General features: G+C 36.6%; 1 long non-coding RNA gene across 1 annotated transcript; it reads right to left on the bottom strand.

Moving 5' to 3' along the window:
• Positions 1–6,901: 6,901 nt before the first annotated feature.
• Positions 6,902–17,579, bottom strand: LOC142181725 (uncharacterized). The gene is made up of 2 exons (XR_012710636.1): positions 17,047–17,579; positions 6,902–7,284 (listed from the first exon to the last, which is right to left on the bottom strand). It is a non-coding gene; the product is annotated as an uncharacterized LOC142181725 (long non-coding RNA).
• Positions 17,580–18,468: the final 889 nt, after the last annotated feature.

Genomic DNA, 18,468 nt, shown 5'->3' with positions numbered 1-18,468 from the left:
CTCAAACATATCAAGTACACATTCATATACAGTGAATATAAGGACCTAAGAACACTAAAAGGCCATTTTTTTCACAAATAAGTCCGAGCACGCACTCGTCATCTCGCGTACACGAACTACAATCAACATAGCAGACTCAAATCGTGAGGAGAAGTCCCCCACATAAGGTTAGGCAAGATACTTACCTCAAAGACGACAAACCGACACTCTAAGATGCACTTCTCGGGTGAAAAGACCTCTGGACGACTCAAATCTAACCAAATTAACTTCAAAGCACAAATAAAATACATAAGAGACTATTCCAGATCATAAAGTCTCAATCTTGATCAAATTCTAAAAATCGGTCCAAAAGTCGACCCCCGGACCCGCACCTCGGAACCCAACAAATTTTATAAAAACTGAATACCCATTCCTATACGAGTTCAACAATACAAAATTTATCAAATTCCGATACTATTTGGTCCCTCAAATCACGATTTTTCCTTTTAGAATCTTTTTTCAAAACCAACTCCTTCCCCAACCCAAAACACAATTTAAATGATAAAAACAAAGACAAATTCATGGAATATATTTAATTATAGTTGAATAACACTTACCCAATCGAATTTCGTGAAAAACCCACTAAAAATCGCCAAGAACCGAGCTCTAGAAGTAAAAATGTGTTGAAAATGGTGAAACCCTCGATTTTGGAATATATTCTGTCTTCCCAAGTTTTTGTATATCGCGATCGCGGAAGGAGAAATACGATCGCGAAGAAGAAATTGGCCACTGCCAAAAATGCACTATGCGACCGCGTGATTGTGTATGTGATCACAGAAGAGGAAGGGAACTAGTCACCAGCTGTTATAGCTGAGCTACGCGAACGTGGAAGACGGACTGCAAACGCGGAGAAGGCAGGAATACATGTACGCGATCGCGGACTAGTATATGCGAACGCGAAGAAGGAAAATGTCAGCCACCAAAAGAGCCTTCGCGATCGTGGCTATTCCTATGCGATCACATAGAAGGAAACACCAGAAGACAGAACAGCAGTTCAAAATAGGGGAAAAAATACATGTAGCCCACCCGGAACACACCCGAGGACCTCGAGGCCCCGTCTAAACATACAAACAAGTCACATAACCTAACACAGACTCGCTCGAGGTGTCAAATCATATCAAACAACGCTGAAACCATGAATCACACCATGAAGCGAACTATGAACTTCCAAATCTTCCAACTTCGAAAAACTTGTGCCGAAACCTATCAAATCAACCCGGAATGTCACCAACTTTAGCAGACAAGTCCAAAATGACATAAAGGAGCTTCTCCAACTCTCGGAATTGCATTCCGACCCCGATATCACAAAATTCAACTATGGGTCAAACTTCTCCACTTTCCAAACTTCAACTTTTCCAACTTTTGCCGAAACACCTCAAATTACCCTACGGACCTCCAAATCCCAATCTGGGCGTACGCCTAAGTCTAAAATCACCATACGAAGCTGTTTAGATCACCCAAAACCTATTCCGGAGCCGTTTACTCAAAAGTCAAATTCCAATTAAATTCCCACCATTTAAACTTCCCAAAACTAGTTTTCTTCTTCCAATTGACTCTGAATCATCCGTTAACTAAATTCAACCATGCACTCAAGTCGATATACATATTATGAAGTTGTTCAAGACTTTATGCCGCTCCTTACAAGTTTTCACTCAAATACGCGACTAAATAGTCGTACGAGGCCGACCAAGGAACAATACCCAATGGTGCACGACCCCATGCTTGTCATCTAGCATGTGTGTCAGCTCAAAGTAGCACAACGATGTGAAATCTTGGGTTTCATACCCTTAGGACAACATTTACAATTATTACTTATCTCGAACCGGGTGAAAATCAACTCTGCAATGCCGTTGCCACTCGACTCGGCCACAACTCGCCTCGAATCTATCCAAAATCAGAATCATAACATCAATATACTCTAAGGGGACAAAGCCCACGCGAAAATAATCAAATTACATTAAAAATCCCGAAATTGGTCAAACCCGACCTCCGGACCGACGTCTCGGAATCCAATAAAAATCACATCAATATAATCCTTATCCTCCCACGAGTCCATACATACCAAGAACATCAAAATCAGACCTCAAATGGTTCCTCAAATCCCTAAATTTAGGTCTCCAATTTCCAAGCCCTAACCCCCAATTTTAACCACTAATTGCCACAATTTCAAGCTTAAACAATTAAAAAAATCATCATAAAAACAAGTTCAGGGTCGAAAAATGTTACCTCCATGAAACCCTCTTGAATTCCCTCTTCAATTTGCTCTCCCAAGCTCAAACTCGTATGTGAAATTGGTGGAATAACCAAAAATTCGCGAAGGAGGACTTATATACTTTCTGACCCAGGGTTTTCGCACCTGCGGTCCCTTTTCCGCACATGCGGTACCGCTTTTGCGGCCAAACAACCCCTTCTGCGGTTTTCACTTAAGCCCCTCTAAACCACACCTGCGTATCCACTACCGCACTTGCGGTATCACAGGTGCGCTGAGCCTTCCGCACCTGCGCCTTCTGATCAACCTTATCCATGGCCGCATCTACGGCTTCTCTTCCGTTTCTGTGATCCCGCCCATGCGGTCCCCAATCCGCAGGTGCAGTTATGACAGCAAAATCAGCAGCTTCAGCTGCACAATTATAACTCTCAACTTCCAGTCAACCATCCGAAATCACCCCGAGACACCCCGGAACCTCAACCAAAGGTACTAACAAGTCACATACCACTATTCAAACTTATACCAATCTTCGAAACACCCAAAACAACATTGAATCATCAAAATAACCTCGGATTCAAGCATAAGGATTCCAAAAACATTCGAATTCCGCTTTTGATCAAAATGTCTATCAAACCCGATTATTAGATCATTTACTCACAAGATCATTTACTCACAAGATCATTTACTCACAAGTTACAAGATCATTTACTCACAAGTTCACTTCCGATTGACTTTTCCAACTAAAAGGCCAACTCAAAAGACTAAGTGTCTCATTTCTCTCTACAATCATTTCGAACCCGAGCAGGCAACCAACCCAACACAACATAAAAGGGCTGAACCACACAAAAATGAAGCAGAAATGGGGGAAACAGGGCCAAAACTCTCGGAACGATCGATCAGGTCGTTACATTTATTCTTTATAATACTAAAATAGTATTTGAACTTAAATAAAGCATACCTATAAATAAATGGATTCTTTTTGTAAGTAGTCTATCATGTTTATTATTTACTTTTTCTAGCCGGTCATATTTATTGTTTACTTTTTTTTAGCCATATACATATATTATACATTAATTATATATATCTATACACATGTAATACATAAATTATGCACATATTATATTTTTACTGGCTATTTTTAATTTAAGCGATTGGAAAATTGCCGGCTAATGTAACTTTATAATGCAAAATAGCATAAAACGTAATGGTACAACAGACAGTATTGCCCGTGTTGATGACGTCCAATGCTACACCTGTAATTGAAACGTAGTACACTCATTAGTAATAATAAATCAATAAGGTTGGGGTCTAATTTCAAAAGGAGTAGGTGTGTGCTAAGGTGAAAATGTGTGCAAAATGTAATTTTCAAACAAAAGAGTGTTTGTTAAACTATTTCTAAAGTTACTCTTAAAATTACTACTAAAACTAGGTTAGAAATTTAACTAAACACATTGAATGCAAGTAAAAATGATTTGTTTCTAATAAGAGAAGGACTGGGGTTGTAACTTCAATATGGCATAATTAGTTCATAGGTGTACTTTGCTTGCTTAAATACTTTAGATTAGTTGTTATATTCAACTGTTAGATACCTACTAGAATTTTCCAATTCTAGCAAGTCTATCCCTATAAAGTTCTTCCAAACCTAAAGGAATGCATTAGCACAACTGATAAAATGACCCGAGTAGAAATTTTTGTATTCCTAGTTTAATTTTATTAATCAACCTTCATTAATTCCTCAGTAAATTTAAATTCTTGCTGCTTGTTAATTATCTAATCCAATTTTTATTTTTCCAAGCAAGAAATAAATGATAAAGGGCTCAATATAGTGTTTTCAACCGTCAAATTAGCATGGAAGCTTGAAAACAAGTAGATAATCACAACCCAAGTACTAATTATCATACCTCCTTTTTTACCACACCCCCGTGAGGAGTATATAAGGGAGTTTTTTCCAATTTAAATGACAATCGAAACCGGATTATTTTATCTAAAATTCAAAGTCGCCAATTGGGATAATTTTATGGTGTCCCAAGTCACTGGTTCAAATCCCGAATCGAGGAAAATATTGACTATGTATTACAGTCCGCGAACACAGAAATTCGGGTAAGGAATTCTATTAACTCGGGAGAAGGTGTTAGGCATTTTCAAGTTCCGTGGTTCTAGCACGGTCGCTCAACTGTTATAATTGGCCTATTTACTTGATTTTAGTGCATGTTTTAGCTTATGGTGCAATTTTGACTTATTAGCCACTTTAAATTAATTTTAGGAAGATTCAACATCATCTAAAACATGTCTTGAACCACGTCACATAAATGCACCCGCGGTCCACGACACATTTTATCTAACGTTGTTGAGATTTGGATTTGGGTCACATCAATGCACACCCGAGTTTAGGAAAATAATTTTTTAAACAGCGCGCCTAAAGCAAACTACGAAAGTTCAAGGCATTTTCTATACTAATTTAATATTAATGTGAGGGTCATAGATTTAATTGATTCAATTGTGAATGGCACGCCTCAATTTTTAAGGATTAAAATTAATTAAGTGAGGGTCATGCATTTTGAGATTTTATTTGGCACGGCGCACCTCAATTCCAATTTTTAAGGGAATTCAAACTAAGCTTTTGAGGGTCATAACTATATCTTACTTAATATGGCACGCCTCAAATCTACTTTTAAGAGCCTAACTAATGTGAACACCATTGGCTTTACGAAATGTCCATTACCTGGTGCAAATTTAACTTTGTATGTCTGCTCCTAGAGTGTTAGGCTAGATTAAATACATTTTTGCCTTCCAACATTTGACCAAATCATCTTGTATATAAAAAAATACTCGGCCTCGGCAAACTCTTCACATCACAATAAATACTACTGAATACAAACCAAAGTGCTCACATCACAGTAAATATTACTGAACATAAACCAAAAAATGTAATTCGAAAAGAGGGGCAAAAATAAGACAAACAGTCAATCCCCTGTATTATGAGCTATGAAATCATGTGTAAAAATTAACATGAGAAAATGAAAATATTCTTCAATCCACGGCTAATCAAACCATCAAGTATAAAGCAGGATAACATGTGTTTATACACTGTCTCAATTCAAATCTTTTCCAAACAAATACTGTAACCTATCTTGGAGGTCTATAAGAAGCTAACACTATAATCATTGACAACCACTCAGAATATAAAAACAAGGATTTTATTTACTCAAAAATAAAATGAATTACATAAAACTTATCTAGCTTGAGGAGAGTAGAAGTACTATAGCTCCTGAATGAAGGCTAACAGAAGAAAGCAACGAAATCTACTAAAAGTCCAACAAAGTCGCAATGCAGCAGCAACAGAATCCGGATTTTTTCTTCTTCTTTTTTCAAAGTTTTATGTTATTCTTTTTTTTTGCATTTTTCCAAATCTTGTATCAATTTGCTACATTCTCACGGTCTATTGGTCGTGAATGTGTGTGCTCATATGTATATTTTCGGTCAGCCAACCCATTTGAAGGAAAAGGCGTTGTGTCCTCTTTTAAAGAGGAGGCTTCTGTTATTAATGTAGAAAATCAGAGAAGTGAAGGAGTGAGCTCTGGTTTTTGGGTGTCAATCCTTTTGAAATGGGGGTGACGGGATCTATTCTCTTTTGTCTTTGAAGAATATGAACCGGGGCTCCCTTTTCATGGGTAACGGCGGATAGGTCTAGAGTTTTTTTTTTGTGTAGGTCTATGTAGAGATTAGGTACTATTATATAGGGGTAGGTATTAGGTTAGGTCAAATGGGGAATGGGTATGGGCTCAATGTTTTGGGCTATCCAAAATTGGGTCTTTTCAATTAAGACCAAACAAAATTAATCTCAAGTTTCATACATTTTCTTCTAAAAAAAGACCAAAAATACTACACCATTTACTAATTAATCCTATTTAAGTAATATAATTATTAAAATAAAATTGACCGTTAAAACAAAACTATTTTGGTATTTTTCAAGATTAAAAATGACTACAAAACATTAATGAAATTATTTATTTATTTTTTGCAATTTTCATTTTCTTGTAATAAAATAAAGTAAAAGAGTAAAAATTAGTTGAAATAGCTATATTATGCCTAAATTAAATAATTACATGCTAAAATATATAAAATCTTGGGGAGGGACAAAAATCACATGTCTACAGCTGCCCCTCTTTGACTGGAAACGCAAAGAGTTTTCGGACAAAGAATGACTAGACAGGTTTTTTGACCCGACCCTCATTTAAGGAGACCAAAACTAAGAAAAAAGGGGAATGTGATCTAGACCTGGTATCTGAGCTACCTACATATCCTTGACTATAAAGGAATCAAGCCACGTGTAATTCAGAAGTGAATGAGGTGATGGAGTACCGAGGTTGAGAGTCGAGTGAGGTGCCGTCGAGGTTCCGGTCCGCGGTCCCATTATTACATCAAAATCAAAAATGAAAAAGACTAACTAAGTCTATCAGCTACGAGTTACAAGATTCCTATCTATAAGTCTTCTGAAGCTTGATCCTGAGTCTTGGTTGGTTCTTCATACGGACCCTGATTTGAATCTTGATGCTTGTTAGCTGTAGGTGTCGGTTCTTTCTTTTTCAACTTTTCAGAACAAAATAGGACACACCATGCTTGTGACCTCAGTCATGTCTTGAGCATCTCACATCTTTCATCAACTTCTGCATTTTGAGTTCACTTCTTGCCTTTCTTTTTGTTTTTTTTTTCTTTTTATTCTGGATTGAGACTAACTTCTGTTGATCATCTCGGACTGCTGACTCGCATTCTTGACACGAGCTTCTTTTGTTGCTGACTTGAATTGCATTCTGAAGTGAATTCCCTTGTTCTCCGGGTGGGCGCCTGATTGTTGAACTTGAATCGTCTTCTCTTGTTACTTGAAACTGTTTTCCCTTACACCTTGAACAATTTTCCCTTAGAAACTTGAATTGTCTCCCTTTGAAACTATTTTCCCTTGAAACTTGAGTTGTCTTCCTTCAAAACGGATTTCCCTTGAAACTTGAGTTGTCTTCCCTTGTTCTCTAGGTGGGCGCCTGATTACAACAAAACAGATAAAACAAAAGAAATTTTCCTGCCCCAGTTTGATAATGGGAACATCTGTGAGTGTTAACAAAACTATAAATCACATGTGTTGCTGATGAATGATGCAATGATGAGAGTAAAATTAATGACTCGACTAGGATGTGCGTCTCCTAAACATGATTGAGCTTGCGAAAAACTATAAACTAAGCTTGACTAAAGTAAAAACTGACTTTATTCTCCAGGCGGGGCCCCCTGATTCCAGGAAAACTAAACATTGATAATCTTAAGAAAACTAAAAAAAAATGACTCCCCTTTTTTTCAAATTCAGACTTCCTTTTTTTTATTATCCTAGGAGAAAATTCATCGGGCTAGATTTTCTATCTTAGGAGAAAGATTCATCAGACTAAGATTTTGATCATAGGAGAAAGTTTATCAGACTAGGTCTCTTTTATACTTCTTTTTTTGGTATCCTAGGAGAAAGGTTCATCGAACTAAGATTTCTATCCTAGGAGAAAGTTCATCAGACTAGGTCTCTCTTTTTTTTGGTATCTTAGGAGAAAGATTCATCAGACTAAGATTTTGATCCTAGGAGAAAGTTCATCAGACTAGGTCTTCTATCTTAGGAGAAAGATTCATCAGACTAAGATTTTGATCCTAGGAGAAAATTCATCAGACTAGGTCCTCTATCTTAGGAGAAAAATTCATCAGACTAAGATTTTTTTTTTGTATTTTACGAGAAAGATTCATCAGACTAAGATGTTTACCCTAGGAGAAAGTTCATCAAACTAGGTTTTCTATCTTAGAAGAAAAGTTCATCAGACTAAGACATTTGTTTTTTGTATTTTAGGAGAAAGATTTATCAAACTAGGTTTTCTATCTTAGGAGAAAGGTTCATCAGACTAAGACATTTATCCTAGGAGAAAGATTTATCCGACTAGGTTTTCTTATCTTAGGAGAAAGATCATCAGACTAAGACATTTATCCTAGGAGGAAAAATGTAAAGATCAATGGCAAGATTTTATGCATAATAGCAAGACAAACAAAGGCAACGATTTGAGAAACTTTTCTTTGTAGTCTCTTTTCTTTTTTCTTTTCCTTCTTTTTTTTTTCTTTTTTTTCTTCTCTTTTTTTCCTTTTTTTCTTGAACCACTTTCCTTGCACTGCTTTGTTCCTGTTTTACACAAAGAAAAATTGGTTAGTTTTGAAAATGGTGGTCGGTTTGTGTCCTTGAGTCTTGGGCAGCTTGGCTTCTGCTCAATCAGCTTGAGTCGATCTCAAAAGACCTTTGTTCTGCACCAACTCTGATTGTTTCACACCAGTACCATTTGTATTTGCAGCTCAAATAGCCTTATCCCAATTGGAGATCTTTGCTTAGGTGACCTTTTCCGATATCTTGAATGACTTCCTGCTTTTGACCAATTTGTCTGCTAGAGAGAATCACCAGTTATCTTTGCTTGCACCAAGTAGGATGACAAGAGTCTTTTGGGGAAGCCTTTGCATGAATCCTCAAAGCATGTTGGTAGTAATAACTGAGTGTGCTGGCCAAATTCACTTTATGCAACTGAAAAGCTGGTAGCAGATTTTGAAATCTTTTCTTGCTTGTTTTGAGAAGGACTGACTCAAAGTGAAGGACACAATGATGCAAAGAAACAAGTATCAACAAGAAATGCCCTTGTCGGAAGGACAGAAGGAAGAGTTTTTTTTTTCAATAACTAGCCTTAATGAACATGACAGCCTTAATGATCATGACATGTATTTTGGACTTAACGGCATGATCTATCCAACTAATTCATTCTTCCCTTTTACTATTCTTATGACCTTTGAAGTCGGGCTTGTTTATGCCAATTCTTCGCACCAGCTTTATGACTCACTTTCGACTAGTGGTGCCCCGAGGAGTTTTCACCAACAAGTCTCTCTCATTTATTCATCTCTGCTTACCGTCGCCTTACAGTGCCCGTGAAGGTTTTCACTAGTAAGACTCTCTCATTTTCCTTATTTTTCTTTTTCTTTTACTTTCTTGTGCGAGCAACTTGACAGTGTTCTATGTTTCCTGAAAACTATTGCTCATTGTTGTAACGACCCGATCGGTCGTTTTGAGCTCCGGTGCGTCATTCAGCAGTTTGAGGCCATGAGCAGCTTCATCTTAGGTATATTGACTTGTGTGTATGGTCAGAATTAAAATTCAGGAAGTTTGGAGTCAAATCTAAATGGAAATTCTCATTTTGAAAGCTTAAAATTGAAGAAATGAACTAGGATTGGAATTTTGAGTAAACGACCTCGGAATTGGGATCCGAAGGTTCCAGCAGGTTCGTATGATGATTTTGGACTTGGGAGTATGCCCAGATCAGGTTTTGGATAACCCGGGAGCGTTTTGGCGCCTATTGTGGAATATAGCATTTTAGAAGAAATTGCATCAGTTTGGCTTAAAATGCATTTCAGTGTTATTGATGTCTGTTTGGAATTCCGAGACTGGGAGTAGCTCCGTATGGTGATTCTGGATTTGGGAGCGTGATCGGAAGTGAATTCGGAGGTCCGTAGGTCATTTTGGAGCCGTTTGGCTAAATATAGAAATTTGAAGATTTTTGAGAAAATTCGACCAAAAGTGGAAATTTTGATATCGGGGTCGGAATGCGATTCCGAAAGTTGGGGCAAGTCCGTAATGTCGAATATGACTTGTGTGCAAAATTTGAGATCATTCGGACTAGTTTTGACGTGTTTCGACATCGGATGTGAAAATTAGAAGTTTCAAAGTTCATAGGCTTGAATCCGAGGTGAATTTAGTATTTTTGCATCGTTTTTGGTGATTCGAAGAAACAACTAAGTTTGTGTCATATTATAGGACTTGTTAGTATACTTTGTTGGGATCCCATGAGGCTCGGACAAATTTTGGAAAAGTTTTTGGAAGATTTTTGTCGTTTTGAGCATAAATGTAATGATCTAAAGGTTCATTTTTAGTTCTAAAGATCCAAATTTGATTCCGAAACTTCTGGAATTTTGATAATGAAATATAGGACTGATCTGGAAATTTTGGTCTAATTTCATCAAGTCGCAATTGGGTTTTTGACGCGAAACATGAGTAATTGTTTAACGAGCGAAATGGATATCGCACTGGGCAAATGAGCTCTGAATTGAGTTTCGATTGAAGGGTTGTGTTTGTATTATTATTTGTGACTCGTAGGAACAAGAATCGTCTAATTCCGTGTTCGTATGAAGGAGTTAGAGCCTTTTTAGTGAAATTAAAGAGTGCTGGTGCATCAGGTCTGGTGTGGCACATTTAGCGACCAGATTAGCACCTTTAGCGACCATATTTGGGTCTTTAGCGACCAGATTTGCTTATTAAAAGCTGCTGCATTTCTGCTCATTTTTTTTACCTATTTTCTTGCGAAATAACACGGTTTGGGGCGATTTTTGAGCAAGAAATCATGAGAAATCTTGAGGTAAGTCACTTGTGATTATTTCTACTCCATAATATTGAATTATCATCGAATAATCCGACTAGATTACATGTTTTTGAGGTATAAATTGGGGATTTTGGACCTAGGGATTTGAAAATAAGATTTGAAGATTTGAGGGGTCATTTGAACTCTGATTTTGGTAATTTTTATATGTACGGACTCGTGGCGAGACGAGGAATCCGGTGATGTGACTTTTGTAATTTTTCGAGAAGTGAGCCCGGGGCTCGGGTTTTGCAAATTTCGTGATTTTCGATATTTTTCGAGTCTTTTCGATTGGGTTATATTCCCTTAGCCTATTGTAATATATTCCTTGTGGTTTTGGCAAGATTCGACGCGCGAGGAGGTCGATTCGAAAGGAAAGGGCATCGCGGAGTAGACTTTTGGCCGTCTTGAGGTGAGTAATAGATGTAAATGTTGTTCTGAGGGTTTGAAACCCCGGACTTTCACATCGTAACGCTATATTGAGGCGTGACACACACTCCATGGCGAGTGCGGGGTCAGATACTATTGGGGATTGTGACTTGGTCTATCCCGTGTGATGTTTATATTATACTGGTGATTGATACACATACTTCATTGATATTACTGGGCTTGATGCCATGTTTGGGGTCTTGTGCCGATTTGTAAAATCCTTCGAGGATTGATATTACTGCTTAGCATGATTTGCATATCATTTAATTTCAGTCCAAGGTTTTAAATGTTGTTTTGCAAACTCAGCCATAATTCTAAGTGTTGAAAACTTAAATGATATTTTTAAATGTATTCCGGGCTGGGAACTTCTATTTTGTAAATGCCCAAGGGGCTTATTATATTATTTTCTGGACTGATTATAAAGTGACTTGAAACAGTGGTAACAATGACACTGTGTGATATACTTGAAACAGTGGTAACAATGACACTATGTGATATACTTGAAACAGTGGTAACAATGACACTGTGTGATATACTTGAAACAGTGGTAACAATGACACTGTGTGATATACTTGAAATAGTGGTAACAATGACACTGGATGATATACTTGAACAGTAGTAACAATGGCACTGTATGATATAAATTGGTCAGGTAACAATGGCTGACCGGTCAGGTAACAATGACTGACCAAGATATTGCGCTTGGGCTGTAGGAGCCCCTCCGGAGTCTGTACACACCCCCAGTGAGCGCCGTCGACGATAAATAAATATGGATGGCTCGGGCTGCACGCCGCAGTGGGTACTGGAATGTACCATCATATGCATTGCATTGCATTCATGTATTTGTATTTATACTGGTGTTTAGCTGCTCAGTTCCATATGTTGCTGTATATTCGGATTGTAGCTTACTTTGTGTATTTACTGGATTTTCTTATCTTCGGACTGTAGTTACTTTTATTAATCACTGGTCCGGAGTACTCACTTTACTCCCTGCACCTTGTGTGCAGATCCAGGGCAGTCTCAGGCTCAGTAGATCTAGTTGATCAGCAGATCCAGCCTCTGGGAGTATCGAGGTAGCTGCACGGCGTTCGCAGCCATTGATCTTCTCCCTCCTATCCTATCTCTTTATTTCCGCATTATCGGACTTTGGATATACCGTGTATTAGGATGATATTCTGTATTCTAGAGGCTCAGATTCGTGACACCGGGTCCTAGTGAGATTATATTGTGTATTTTGTTAAAATCTTCAGTACTTTAATCTTGCTTAATTGATATTTCTTTCCGCTATTTTTGATAAATTGGGTTAAGTGTTGAATAATGGTCGGGCTTGCCTAGTAGTGTGCTGGGCGCCATCACGACCGGGATTTGGGTCGCAACAATTGCATGCTTCTCTTGGCGTTTCTTGAATGCATATCGGGAGTTCTTTATTTGGAAGGATTTTGGATAGGGTTGGATACAAGGGTCGGCATGAAGGATCAACATAGACTCAAAATAAAAGGGAGGTGTAGACTTACAACTCTTGGAATCGACTCTTTCAAAAGTAAAATAAAATATTTGCCCCAGTTTCAGATACTGGGGATTTTTTTTTTGAAATATTTCTTTCTTTTCTGAATTCTTATTTGGTTGGACCGAATCGTGAGGCTGCCTACGTAACCCTTTTTTAAAGAATCAGGTCGAACGTAGTTCAAACATCTGACCTAACTAATTTTTTTTCATTTTTCTTTCTGTTGTTTTTTCTTTTCTTTTTTTCCTTTTTTTTCTTTCTTTTTTTTCTTTTGTTTTCAAAACAAGTTGCCCCAGCTTCTATTTTTTTAAGGGCATGGACCTTTGACAAATCTTTTCTTCTTTTTTTCATTTGAACTTTCTAAAAATTGCCTCAGTTTGTACTCTTGGGACATGAATTTTTTTTGCTTTTTTCCATGTTTTTTTTACTCTTGACTCTAAACTTGATTCCAAAAGAGGGGGGTCAAAAAAAATAACACAGGTTCAAAAGGGGTAACAAAATGTATAAAGTATTTGGATAGCAGAAAAAAAGCCTCCCAGCCTCGAGAATGCCAATTATAGTATTTTTTTCGCGATCACATCATTGATGAACATGCCTAACTTCTTGGGTCTTTTTCAGTGTAAAGCTGTATGAGCAATACTTTCCTCACTGTGAATGACCCTTGTCAATTTGGGTGACTTTTCTTGGATCTTATATTGATGTAGAAGATGCATTTTGCCACTAACTGATCCATTTCAGGTTGTCTGGAATACACCTTCTATTGAAAACACTTTCTATCTCTTAGTGCTAATTAGACTTCAGCCCATCCGATTATCCTTAAGCCCGATCTTCTCAAATGATTCAAAGTAGAGATCCTTAACTTCCATGAGCATGACTGCTTTGGTTCCATGTAAACTTGGCTCATGCTTATTTTCAAAATGTTTCATATCTTTATTCATCTTCCAAAAGTGTCTCTGTCTCACTTATCCAATTCAAGACTACGTCAGTTTTCTAAGATCTGGCCAAAAATTCCGCATGCATGTCATGTTACTAGTACTAGCGTGAAAAGAATTATGCACAAAATGGACACAAAATGACTGGATGTTTTTTATTGAATGAAGGATAGCAGGGTCCGATAACACAAAAGAAGAAGAAAAGAAGACAAAATAAGCTACCATGGCAAAAGGAGGAGTGACTTTCCAGTTGCTAAGCGACATTTTATCCATACATTCGCACATTAACATTACCACGATATTTTGACCATTTTAATTGTTTTAGATTCAACACTCAAATTTTGACAATCATCCCGAGCAGCCCATGTCCTACTGCTCAAATCTAGAAAAGTCACCCCCACATTTGCCTCCATTTTTATTTTTCACCGCCAACTTGACTACTTGCCTTTTCGTGACCTTGGATCAACAACAATGGTGTTTATTCCCTTGGTTGAGAAGATACATTTATTTCCGAGAGATCTTGGATTGTTCTTGTGACTCGCCATTGCAAACCAACAAACCAACCACCTTTGACTAGCTTTTATTTCAAAACAATAACCATGTTAGAATAAACACTCTTTCTTTTTTCCTTTTTTTCTTTTCTCTTTTTTTCTTGTTTCTTTCCTTTCTCTTTTTTTTTGGTTTTTTTTTCTCTTTTTCATTTTCCCCCTTTTTTAAACCATTCGATCGAACCTGATGTGGGTTGCCTACTTATCATATGGGAACATAAATCAGATCTTGCGTAGTTCGGGAAGATCATGAATAAAGTAAATAAACTAATTTTTGTTTTGAATTTTTTATTTTATTTTTCGAAAGAAAGACTTATAAAGAAGAAAGGGAATATTTTTGGGTTTTGATTTTTCTTCAGCATTTTTGCAAAGAAAGGCTTCTAAAGAAGAAAGATTTTTTTTTTAAAATTTTTTTTCTGGAATTTCGAAAGAAAAACTTCTAAAGAAGAAAAAAAATATTTTTGGAATTTTATTTTGAATTTATGAAAGAAATGCTTCTAAAAAAGAAAATATTTTTGAATTTTGAATTTTCTTTTCAATTTTGAAAGAAGAATGAAAATATTTTTGGATTTTTGGAAGAAATTAAAAGAAAATATTTTTGTATATTTTTTTTAAAAAACAATTAGGGTCTAAAAGAAAGGCTTTCTAAATAAGCAAGTAATGGAAAATATTTTTGGATTTTTTGAAAATTGGGGTCAAAAAAGACTTTTCTAGAGAGGAAGTAAAGAAAAATATTTTTGAATTTTTTTAAAAATTATGGGCCAGAACCGATGAGGTTTGCCTATGTATCTCACATCCGGTGAGAATCAGACCCGCGTAGTTCGCCCAGTTTTGACGGAACAGGAAAACATGACACTTGAAAATTTTGGCTCGTTTTGAAATGACTTTTTTCAGAATTTTGGCAGATTTTCAGAATTTTCTAAATACTTACCTCTCACTTTTTGTTTCTTTTTTCTTCTTTCTCCTCTTTTTTGATTTCCATTATTTTCTTTTTTTTCATTTTCTTTCCCTATTCTATAAGTCAGTCAACATGCAAGCCGAAACAGACAGATACGCAAGTAGCACGTAAGATGCATCAAGATGGTCTTTTAATTTGGGTACACCTGTCCTAGACGGACCCAACCCCTGTGTTGGGTCCCCAAAGTCAAATGCACATGATGCAAACAAGTGTTCCTACTAGGGATCCGGCATGAGGCTGAGTTATACTAGGTTTAAAACCTAGGTTTATTGTTCTAGACCTAGCTTACTCGAGCGGACAACTCGAGCCGGGGGGTTGCGTACCGGTAACCAAAAGATAATCCAGGTTTGTAACTTGTCTGAACCTCGTTCTATTTGGGATATGACACTAACAGAAAGAAGTCACGCCAGCGTGCACTCCTCAGGAAAGAGAAGAGAGGGGTTTCGTAGCAGTTTATATATACAATTCAGATAATATCAAAGCGGTAAAAAGCAACATTTAGCACATTAGGCCCAAACATGTAAATAAAATTAAATAATAAATAAAGCCAAATATAATGATTATTCTAAGCTCGAATTCTTGAACCCTGAACCAGAGATTCTGGGTTCTTGTCCCCAGCAGAGTCGCCAGAGCTGTCACACCTCCTTTTTACCACCCCGAGGGGGATATAGGGGAGTTTTTTCCAATTTAAGTGACAATCGAGACGGGATTATTTTATCTAAAATTCAGAGTCGCCACTTGGGATAATTTTATGGTGCCCCAAGTCACCGGTTCAAATCCCGAATCGAGAAAAAGATTGACTCTGTATTACAATCCGCGAACACAGAAATCTGGGTAAGGAATTCTGTTAAACCGGGAGAAGGTGTTAGGCATTCCCGAGTTCTGTGGTTCTAGCACGGTCGCTCAACTGTTATAATTGGCCTATTTACTTGATTTTAGTGCATGTTTTAGCCTATGGTGCAATTTTGACTTATTAGCCGCTTTTAATTAATTTTAGGAAGATTCAACGTCATCTAAAATATGTCTTGAACCACATCACATAAATGCACCCACGGTCCACGACATATTTTATCTAAAGTTGTTGAGATTTGGATTTGGGTCACATAAATGCACACCCGAGTTTAGGAAAACAATTTTTTAAACAGCGTGCCTAAAGCAAACTACGAAAGTTCAAGGCATTTTTTATACTAATTTAATATTAATGTGAGGGCCATAGATTTAAGTGATTCAATTGTGAATGGCATGCCTAAATTTCTAAGTATTAAAATTAATTAAGTGAAGGCCATGCATTTTGAGATTTTATTTGGCACGGCGCACCTCAATTCCAATTTTTAAGGGAATTCAAATTAAGCTTTTGAGGGCCATAACTATATCTTACTTAATATGGCACGCCTCAAATCTACTTTTAAGAGCCTAACTAATGTGAACACCATTGGCTTTACGAAATGTCCATTACCTGGTGCAAATTTAAATTTGTATGTCTGCTTCTAGAGTGTTAGGCTAGATTAAATACATTTTTGCCTTCCAACATTTGACCAAATCATCTTGTATATAAAAAAATACTCGGCCTCGGCATACTCTTCACATCACAATAAATACTATTGAATACAAACCAAAGTGTTCACATCACAGTAAATATTACTGAACATAAACCAAAAAATATAATTCGAAAAGAGAGGCAAAAATAAGACAAACAGTCAATCCCCTGTATTATGATCTATGAAATCATGTGTAAAAATTAACATGAGAAAATGAAAATACTCTTAAATCCACGGCTAATCAAACCATCAAGTATAAAGCATGATAACATGTGTTCATACACTATCTCAATTCAAATCTTTTCCAAACAAATACTGTAACCTATCTTAGAGGTCTATAAGAAGCTAACACTATAATCATTGACAACCACCCAGAATATCAAAACAAGGATTTTATTTACTCAAAAAAAAATTACATAAAACTTACCTAGATTGAGGAGAGCAGAAGTACTATAGCTCCTGAATGAAGGCTAACAGAAGAAAGCAACGAAATCTACTAAAAGTCCAGCAAAGTCGCAACGCAGCAGCAACAGAATCCGGATTTTTTCTTCTTTTTTTTCAAAGTTTTCTGTTATTCTTTTTTTTTTTGCATTTTTCCAAATCTTGTATCAAATTGCTACATTCCCACGGTCTATTGGTCGTGAATGTGTGTGCTCATATGTATATTTTCGGTCAGCCAACGCATTTGAAGGAAAAGGCATTGTATCCTCTTTTGAAGAGGAGGCTTCTGTTATTAATGTAGAAAATCAGAGAAGTGATGGAGTGATCTCTGGTTTTTGGGCGTCAATCCTTTTGAAATGGGGGTGAAGGGATCTATTCTCCTTTGTCTTTGAAGAAGATGAATCGGGGCTCCCTTTTCATGGGTAACGGCGGCTAGGTCTAGAGTTTTTTTTTGTGTAGGTCTATGTAGGGATTAGGTACTATTATATAGGGGTAGGGATTAGGTTAGGTCAAATGGGGAATGGGTATGGGCTCAATGTTTTGGGCTATCCAAAATTGAGTCTTTTCAATTAAGACCAAACAAAATTAACCCCAAGTTTCATACACTTTCTTCTAAAAAAAGACCAAAAATACTACACCATTTACTAATTAATCCTGCTTAAGTAATATAATTATTAAAATAAAACTGACTGTTAAAACAAAACTATTTTGGTATTTTTCAAGATTAAAAATGACTACAAAACATTAATGAAATTATTTTTTTTTGCAATTTTTATTTTCTTGTAATAAAATAAAATAAAAGAGTAAAATTAGTTGAAATAGTTGTATTAGGCCTAAATTAAATATTTACATGCTAAAATATATAAAATCTTGGGGAGGGTCAAAAATCACATGTCTACACTAATAAGCAAGATAATCATACATCCATTCACATGAGAAGATAAACATAATTAAAGACTAAATGAGTAAGAAAAGTCAAACACTATAAAGTTCCTTGTCACGACCCAAAATCCACCTCGTCGTGATGATACCTAACCCAACCCACTAGGTAAGCCAATTAAAAGGCATCAAAATTCTAATGAAATCAAAGTTGTCAACAAATGATATAACTGAATTCCATACAATATCCCAAGGACTGGTAGTACAAGTCACAAGCCACTAAGACTTAGATTTATAAAGTTTTTATAAAATAATACAACATCTGTTTGGAATGTAAATAGACCGAATTTGAATCTAATATTACCAAGGATAAGAGGTAGCTAAATCTGGACGGAAATTATAACTTCAATGTCAGTTCCCACCATAAACAGCAACATCAACTCCAAAAGTTGCACACAAAGTGCAGAAGTGTAATATGACTACAACCAACCTTATGTACTCTATAAGTAACAAACCTAAGCTCAGGCTG

Source organism: Nicotiana tabacum, chromosome 6 (genome assembly GCF_000715075.1).
Source record: "Nicotiana tabacum cultivar K326 chromosome 6, ASM71507v2, whole genome shotgun sequence".
Classification (NCBI taxonomy): Eukaryota; Viridiplantae; Streptophyta; class Magnoliopsida; order Solanales; family Solanaceae; genus Nicotiana; species Nicotiana tabacum.
The sequence above is the reverse complement of the archived record's forward strand: the minus strand, read 5'-3'. Positions and strand labels throughout refer to the sequence as shown.